We start from the raw sequence: 8668 nt of genomic DNA on the forward strand, positions 1-8668 counted from the left end.
GAATCAGAGGCGGGCAAGCAGAGGCGGGGAATTAGATATGGGGAATCAGATGTGGGGAATCAGAGGTGGTGAATCAGAGATGGGGAATCACAGGCGGGGAATCAGAGGCAGGGAATAGAACGCGGGGAATCAGAGGCAGGGAATCAGAGCTGGGGAATCAGAGGCGGGGAATCAGGGGCGGGGAATCAGAGGCAGGGAATCGGATGTGCGGAATCAGAGATGGGGAATCAGAGGTGGGGAATCAGAGGCGGTGAATCAGACATGGGTAATCAGAGGCGGGGAATCAGAGTCGGGGAATCAGAGGCGGGGAATCAGATATGGGGAAACAGGGGCCGGCAATCAGAGGCGGGGAAACAGAGGCGGGGAATCAGATATGGGGAATCAGAGGTGTGGAATCACAGGTTGGGAATCAGAGGCAGGGAATCAGAGGCGGGGAAACAGAGGCGGGGAATCAGATATGGGGAATCAGAGGTGGCGAATCAAAGGCGGTGAAACAGAGATGGGGAATCAGGGCAGGGAATCAGAAGTAGGGAATCAAACACGGGGAATCAGAGCTGGGGAGTCAGAGGCGGGGAATTAGAGTTGGGGAATCAGAGGAGGGGAATCAGAGGCCGGGAAACAGAGGAGGGGAATCAGATATGGGGAATCAGAGGTGGGGAATCAGATGTTGGGAATCAGAGGCAGTGAATCAGAGGCGGGGAATCAGAGGCGGGGAATCAGAGGCAGGGAATCAGATGTGCGGAATCGGAGATGGGGAATCAGAGGCAGGGAATCAGAGGCGGGGAATCAGAGGCGGGGAATCAGAGGCCGGGAATCTGATGTGGGGAAACAGAGGCGGGGAATCAGAGGCGGGGAAACAGAGGCGGGGAATCAGATATGGGGAATCAGAGGTGGGGAATCAGAGGTTGGGAATCAGAGGCAGGGAATCAGAGGCTTGGAATCAGATGCAGGGAATCAGATGCGGGGAATCAGAGGCGGGGAATCAGAGCTGGGGAATCAGAGGTGGGGAATCAGAGTTGGGGAATCAGAGGCGGGGACTTAGATATTGGGAAACAGAGGCGGGGAATCAGAGTCGGGGAAACAGAGGCGGGGAATCAGATATGGGGAATCAGATGTGGGGAATCAGAGGCAGAGAATCAGATGTGCGGAATCAGAGATGGGGAATCAGCGGCAGGGAATCAGAATCAGAAGCAGGGAATCAGAGTCCGGGAATCAGAGGCCGGAATCAGATGCCGGGAATAAGAGGCCGGGAATAAGATGCCGGGAATCAGATGTGGGGATTCAGAGTCCGGGAATCAGACATGGGGATTCAGAGGCGGGGAATGAGATATGGGGAATCAGAGGCGGGGAATCAGAGGCGGGGAAACAGAGGCGGGGAATCAGATATGGGGAATCAGAGGTGGCGAATCAAAGGCGGTGAATCAGAGATGGGGAATCAGAGGCCTGGAATCAATGGCAGGGAATCAAACACGGGGAATCAGAGGCGGGGAATCAGAGCTGGGGAATCAGAGGCGGGGAATCAGAGTTGGGGAATCAGAGGCGGGGAATCAGAGGCAGGGAATCAATATGGGAAATCAGAGGTGGGGAATCAGAGGTTGGGAATCAGAGCTGGGGAATCAGAGGCGGGGAATCAGAATTGGGGATAAAGAGATGGGGAATCAGAGATGGGGAATCAGAGGCGGGGAATCAGACACGGGGAATCAGAGGTGGTGAATCAGAGATGTGGAATCAGAGGCGGGGAATCAGAGGCAGGGAATCAGACGCGTGGAATCAGAGGCGGGGAATCATAGCTGGCGAATCAGAGGCGGGGAATGAGAGGTGGGGAATCAGAGGCGGGGAATCAGATATTGGGAATCAGAGGTGGGGAATCAGAGGCGGGGAAACAGAGGCGGGGAATCAGATATGGGGAATGAGAGGTGGGGAATCAGAAGTTGTGAATCAGAGATGGGGAATCAGAGGCGGGGAATCAGAGGCCGGTAATCAGACGCGGGGAATCAGAGGCGGGGATTCTTGAGCTGGGGAATCAGAGGCGGGGAATCAGAGTTGGGGAATCAGAGGCGGGGAATCAGATATGGGGAATCAGAGGCGGGGAATCAGAGGCGGGGAAACAGAGGCGGGCAATCAGATTTGGGGAATCAGAGGTGGGGAATCAGGGGCGGGGTATCAGTGGCAGGGAATCAGAGGCGGGAAGTCAGAGGCCGGGAATCAGAGGCGGTGAATCAGGGGCGGGGAATCAGAGGCAGGGAATCGGATGTGCGGAATCAGAGATGGGGAATCACAGGTGGGGAATCAGAGGCGGTGAATCAGACATGGGTAATCAGAGGCAGGGAATCAGAGGCAGGAAATCAGACACGGGGATTCAGAGGCGGGGAATCAGATATGGGGAAACAGAGGTGGGGAATCAGAGGCTTGCAAATAGAGGCGGGGAATCAGATATGGGGAAACAGTGGCGGGGAATCAGAGGCGGAGAATCAGAGGCGGTGAATCAGGCATGGGTAATCAGAGGCGGGGAATCAGAGCTGGGGAATCAGAGGTGGGGAATCAGAGTTGGGGAATCAGAGGCGGGGACTTAGATATGGGGAAACAGAGGCGGGGAATCAGATATGGGGAATCAGAGGTGGGGAATCAGAGGCAGGGAATCAGATGTGCGGAATCAGAGATGGGGAATCAGAGTCAGGGAATCAGAATCAGAAGCAGGGAATAAGACGCGGGGGCTCAGAGGCGGGGAATCAGAGCTGGGGAATCAGAGTCAGTGAATCAGAGGCGGGGAATCAGAGGCAGGAAATCGGATGTGCGGAATCAGAGATGGGGAATCAGAGGTGGGGAAGCAGAGGCGGTGAATCAGGCATGGGTAATCAGAGGCGGGGAATCAGAGGCAGGAAATCAGACACGGGGAATCAGAGGCGGGGAATCAGAGCTGGGAAATTAGAGGCAGGGAATCAGAGTTGGGGATTCAGAGGCGGGGAATCAGATATGGGGAAACAGAGGCGGGGAATCAGAGGCGGGCAAATAGAGGCGGGGAATCAGATATGGGGAAACAGAGGCGGGGAATCAGAGGCGGGGAAACAGAGGCGGGGAATCAGATATGGGGAATCAGAGGTGGGGAATCAGAGGTTGGGAATCAGAGGCAGGGAATCAGAGGCTGGGAATCAGATGCAGGGAATCAGATGCGGGGAATCAGAGGCGGGGAATCAGAGCTGGGGAATCAGATGTGGGGAATCAAAGTTGGGGAATCAGAGGCGGGGACTTAGATATGGGGAAACAGAGGCGGGGAATCAGAGGCGGGGAAACAGAGGCGGGGAATCAGATATGGGGAATCAGATGTGGGGAATCAGAGGCAGGGAATTAGATGTGCGGAATCAGAAATTGGGAATCAGAGGCAGGGAATCAGAATCAGAAGCAGGGAATCAGAGGCCGGGAATCAGAGGCCGGAATCAGATGCCGGGAATAAGAGGCCGGGAATCAGAGATGGGGAATCAGAGGCGGGGAGTGAGATATGGGGAATCAGAGGCGGGGAATCACAGGCAGGGAAACAGAGGTGAGGAATCAGATATGGGGAATCAGAGGTGGCGAATCAAAGGCGGTGAATCAGAGATGGGGAATCAGAGGCGGGGAATCAGAGGCAGGGAATCAAACACGGGGAATCAGAGGCGGGGAATCAGAGCTGGGTTATCAGAGGCGGGGAATCAGAGTTGGGGAATCAGAGGCGGGGAATCAGAGCTGGGGAATCAGAGGTGGGGAATCAGAGTCGGGGAATCAGAGGCAGGGAATCGGATGTGCGGAATCAGAGATGGGGAATCAGAGGTGGGGAATCAGAGGCGGTGAATCTGAGATGGGGAATCAGAGGCGGGGAATCAGAGGCAGGATATCAGACACGGGGATTCAGAGGCTGGGAATCAGACGGGGGGAATCAAAGGCGGGGAATCAGAGCTGGGGAATCAGAGGCGGGGAATCAGATATGGGGAAACAGAGGCGGGGAATCAGAGGCGGGCAAACAGCGGCGGGGAATTAGATATGGGGAATCAGAGGTGGGGAATCAGAGGTGGTGAATCAGAGATGGAGAATCACAGGCGGGGAATCAGAGGCAGGGAATAGAACGCGGGGAATCAGAGGCAGGGAATCAGAGCTGGGGAATCAGAGGCGGGGAATCATAGTTGGGAATCAGAGGCGGGGAATCAGATATGGGGAAACAGAGGCGGGGAATCAGAGGCAGGGAATCAAACACAGGGAATCAGAGGCGGGGAATCAGAGCTGGGGAATCAGAGGCGGGGAATCAGAGTCGGGGAATCAGAGGCGGGGAATCAGATATGGGGAAACAGGGGCCGGGAATCAGAGGCGGGGAAACAGAGGCGGGGAATCAGATATGGGGAATCAGAGGTGTGGAATCAGAGGTTGGGAATCAGAGGCGGGGAATCAGAGGCGGGGAAACAGAGGCGGGGAATCAGATATGGGGAATCAGAGGTGGCGAATCAAAGGCGGTGAAACAGAGATGGGGAATCAGGGCAGGGAATCAGAGGCAGGGAATCAAACACGGGGAATCAGAGCTGGGGAATCAGAGGCGGGGAATTAGAGTTGGGGAATCAGAGGAGGGGAATCAGAGGCCGGGAAACAGAGGCGGGGAATCAGATATGGGGAATCAGAGGTGGGGAATCAGATGTTGGGAATCAGAGGCAGGGAATCAGAGGCGGGGAATCAGAGGCGGGGAATCAGAGGCAGGGAATCAGATGTGCGGAATCGGAGATGGGGAATCAGAGGCAGGGAATCAGATGTGCGGAATCAGAGATGGGGAATCAGAGGCAGGGAATCAGAATCAGAAGCGGGGAATCAGAGGCCGGGAGACAGAGGCCGGGAATCAGATGCTGGGAATAAGAGGCCGGGAATCAGAGGTGGGGAATCAGAGTCCGGGAATCAGAGATGGGGATTCAGAGGCGGGGAATGAGATATGGAGAATCAGAGGCGGGGAATCAGAGGCGTGGAAACAGAGGTGGGGAATCAGATATGGGGAATCAGAGGTGGCGAATCAAAGGCGGTGAATCAGAGATGGGGAATCAGAGGCGGGGAATCAGAGGCAGGGAATCAAACACAGGGAATGAGAGGCGGGGAATCAGAGCTGGGGAATCAGATGCGGGGAATCAGAGTTGGGGAATCAGAGGCGGGGAATCAGATATGGGGAAACAGGGGCCGGGAATCAGAGGCGGGGAAACAGAGGCTGGGAATCAGGAATGGGGAATCAGAGGTGTGGAATCAGAGGTTGGGAATCAGAGGCAGGGAATCAGAGGCGGGGAAACAGAGGCGGGGAATCAGATATGGGGAATGGAGGTGGCGAATCAAAGGCGGTGAAACAGAGATGGGGAATCAGGGCAGGGAATCAGAGGCAGGGAATCAAACACGGGGAATCAGAGCTGGGGAATCAGAGGCGGGGAATTAGAGTTGGGGAATCAGAGGAGGGGAATCAGAGGCCGGGAAACAGAGGCGGGGAATCAGATATGGGGAATCAGAGGTGGGGAATCAGATGTTGGGAATCAGAGGCAGGGAACCAGAGGCGGGGAATCAGAGGCGGGGAATCAGAGGCAGGGAATCAGATGTGCGGAATCGGAGATGGGGAATCAGAGGCGGGGACTTAGATATGGGGAAACAGAGGCGGGGAATCAGAGGCGGGGAAACAGTGGCGGGGAATCAGATATGGGGAATCAGATGTGGGGAATCAGAGGCAGGGAATTAGATGTGCGGAATCAGAAATTGGGAATCAGAGGCAGGGAATCAGAATCAGAAGCAGGGAATCAGAGGCCGGGAATCAGAGGCCGGAATCAGATGCCGGGAATAAGAGGCCGGGAATCAGAGATGGGGAATCAGAGGCGGGGAGTGAGATATGGGGAATCAGAGGCGGGGAATCACAGGCGGGGAAACAGAGGTGAGGAATCAGATATGGGGAATCAGAGGTGGCGAATCAAAGGCGGTGAATCAGAGATGGGGAATCAGAGGCGGTGAATCAGAGGCAGGGAATCAAACACGGGGAATCAGAGGCGGGGAATCAGAGCTGGGTTATCAGAGGCGGGGAATCAGAGTTGGGGAATCAGAGGCGGGGAATCAGAGCTGGGGAATCAGAGGTGGGGAATCAGAGTCGGGGAATCAGAGGCAGGGAATCGGATGTGCGGAATCAGAGATGGGGAATCAGAGGTGGGGAATCAGAGGCGGTGAATCTGAGATGGGGAATCAGAGGCGGGGAATCAGAGGCAGGATATCAGACACGGGGATTCAGAGGCTGGGAATCAGTCGGGGGGAATCAAAGGCGGGGAATCAGAGCTGGGGAATCAGAGGCAGGGAATCAGAGTTGGGGATTCAGAGGCGGGGAATCAGATATGGGGAAACAGAGGCGGGGAATCAGAGGCGGGCAAACAGAGGCGGGGAATTAGATATGGGGAATCAGAGGTGGGGAATCAGAGGTGGTGAATCAGAGATGGGGAATCACAGGCGGGGAATCAGAGGCAGGGAATAGAACGCGGGGAATCAGAGGCAGGGAATCAGAGCTGGGGAATCAGAGGCGGGGAATCATAGTTGGGAATCAGAGGCGGGGAATCAGATATGGGGAAACAGAGGCGGGGAATCAGAGGCAGGGAATCAAACACAGGGAATCAGAGGCGGGGAATCAGAGCTGGGGAATCAGAGGCCGGGAATCAGAGTCGGGGAATCAGAGGCGGGGAATCAGATATGGGGAAACAGGGGCCGGGAATCAGAGGCGGGGAAACAGAGGCGGGGAATCAGATATGGGGAATCAGAGGTGTGGAATCAGAGGTTGGGAATCAGAGGCGGGGAATCAGAGGCGGGGAAACAGAGGCGGGGAATCAGATATGGGGAATCAGAGGTGGCGAATCAAAGGCGGTGAAACAGAGATGGGGAATCAGGGCAGGGAATCAGAGGCAGGGAATCAAACACGGGGAATCAGAGCTGGGGAATCAGAGGCGGGGAATTAGAGTTGGGGAATCAGAGGAGGGGAATCAGAGGCCGGGAAACAGAGGCGGGGAATCAGATATGGGGAATCAGAGGTGGGGAATCAGATGTTGGGAATCAGAGGCAGGGAATCAGAGGCGGGGAATCAGAGGCGGGGAATCAGAGGCAGGGAATCAGATGTGCGGAATCGGAGATGGGGAATCAGAGGCAGGGAATCAGATGTGCGGAATCAGAGATGGGGAATCAGAGGCAGGGAATCAGAATCTGAAGCGGGGAATCAGAGGCCGGGAAACAGAGGCCGGGAATCAGATGCTGGGAATAAGAGGCCGGGAATCAGAGGTGGGGAATCAGAGTCCGGGAATCAGAGATGGGGATTCAGAGGCGGGGAATGAGATATGGAGAATCAGAGGCGGGGAATCAGAGGCGTGGAAACAGAGGTGGGGAATCAGATATGGGGAATCAGAGGTGGCGAATCAAAGGCGGTGAATCAGAGATGGGGAATCAGAGGCGGGGAATCAGAGGCAGGGAATCAAACACAGGGAATGAGAGGCGGGGAATCAGAGCTGGGGAATCAGATGCGGGGAATCAGAGTTGGGGAATCAGAGGCGGGGAATCAGATATGGGGAAACAGGGGCCGGGAATCAGAGGCGGGGAAACAGAGGCTGGGAATCAGGTATGGGGAATCAGAGGTGTGGAATCAGAGGTTGGGAATCAGAGCCAGGGAATCAGAGGCGGGGAAACAGAGGCGGGGAATCAGATATGGGGAATGGAGGTGGCGAATCAAAGGCGGTGAAACAGAGATGGGGAATCAGGGCAGGGAATCAGAGGCAGGGAATCAAACACGGGGAATCAGAGCTGGGGAATCAGAGGCGGGGAATTAGAGTTGGGGAATCAGAGGAGGGGAATCAGAGGCCGGGAAACAGAGGCGGGGAATCAGATATGGGGAATCAGAGGTGGGGAATCAGATGTTGGGAATCAGAGGCAGGGAACCAGAGGCGGGGAATCAGAGGCGGGGAATCAGAGGCAGGGAATCAGATGTGCGGAATCGGAGATGGGGAATCAGAGGCAGGGAATCAGAGGCGGGGAATCAGAGGCCGGGAATCAGAGGCCGGGAATCAGATATGGGGAAACAGAGGCGGGGAATCAGAGGCGGGGAAACAGAGGCGGGGAATCAGATATGGGGAATCAGAGGTGGGGAATCAGAGGTTGGGAATCAGAGGCAGGGAATCAGAGGCTTGGAATCAGATGCAGGGAATCAGACGCGGGGAATCAGATGCGGGGAATCATAGCTGGCGAATCAGAGGCGGGGAATCAGAGGTGGGGAATCAGAAGTTGTGAATCAGAGATGGGGAATCAGAGGCGGGGAATCAGAGGCCGGTAATCAGACGCGGGGAATCAGAGGCGGGGATTCTTGAGCTGGGGAATCAGAGGCGGGGAATCAGAGTTGGGGAATCAGAGGCGGGGAATCAGATATGGGGAATCAGAGGCGGGGAATCAGAGGCGGGGAAACAGAGGCGGGGAATCAGATATGGGGAATCAGAGGCAGGGAATCAATATGGGAAATCAGAGGTGGGGAATCAGAGGTTGGGAATCAGAGCTGGGGAATCAGAGGCGGGGAATCAGAATTGGGGAAAAAGAGATGGGGAATCAGAGATGGGGAATCAGAGGCGGGGAATCAGACACGGGGAATCAGAGGTGGTGAATCAGAGATGTGGAATCA

Source organism: Narcine bancroftii, unplaced genomic scaffold (genome assembly GCF_036971445.1).
Source record: "Narcine bancroftii isolate sNarBan1 unplaced genomic scaffold, sNarBan1.hap1 Scaffold_158, whole genome shotgun sequence".
Taxonomy (NCBI): domain Eukaryota; kingdom Metazoa; phylum Chordata; class Chondrichthyes; order Torpediniformes; family Narcinidae; genus Narcine; species Narcine bancroftii.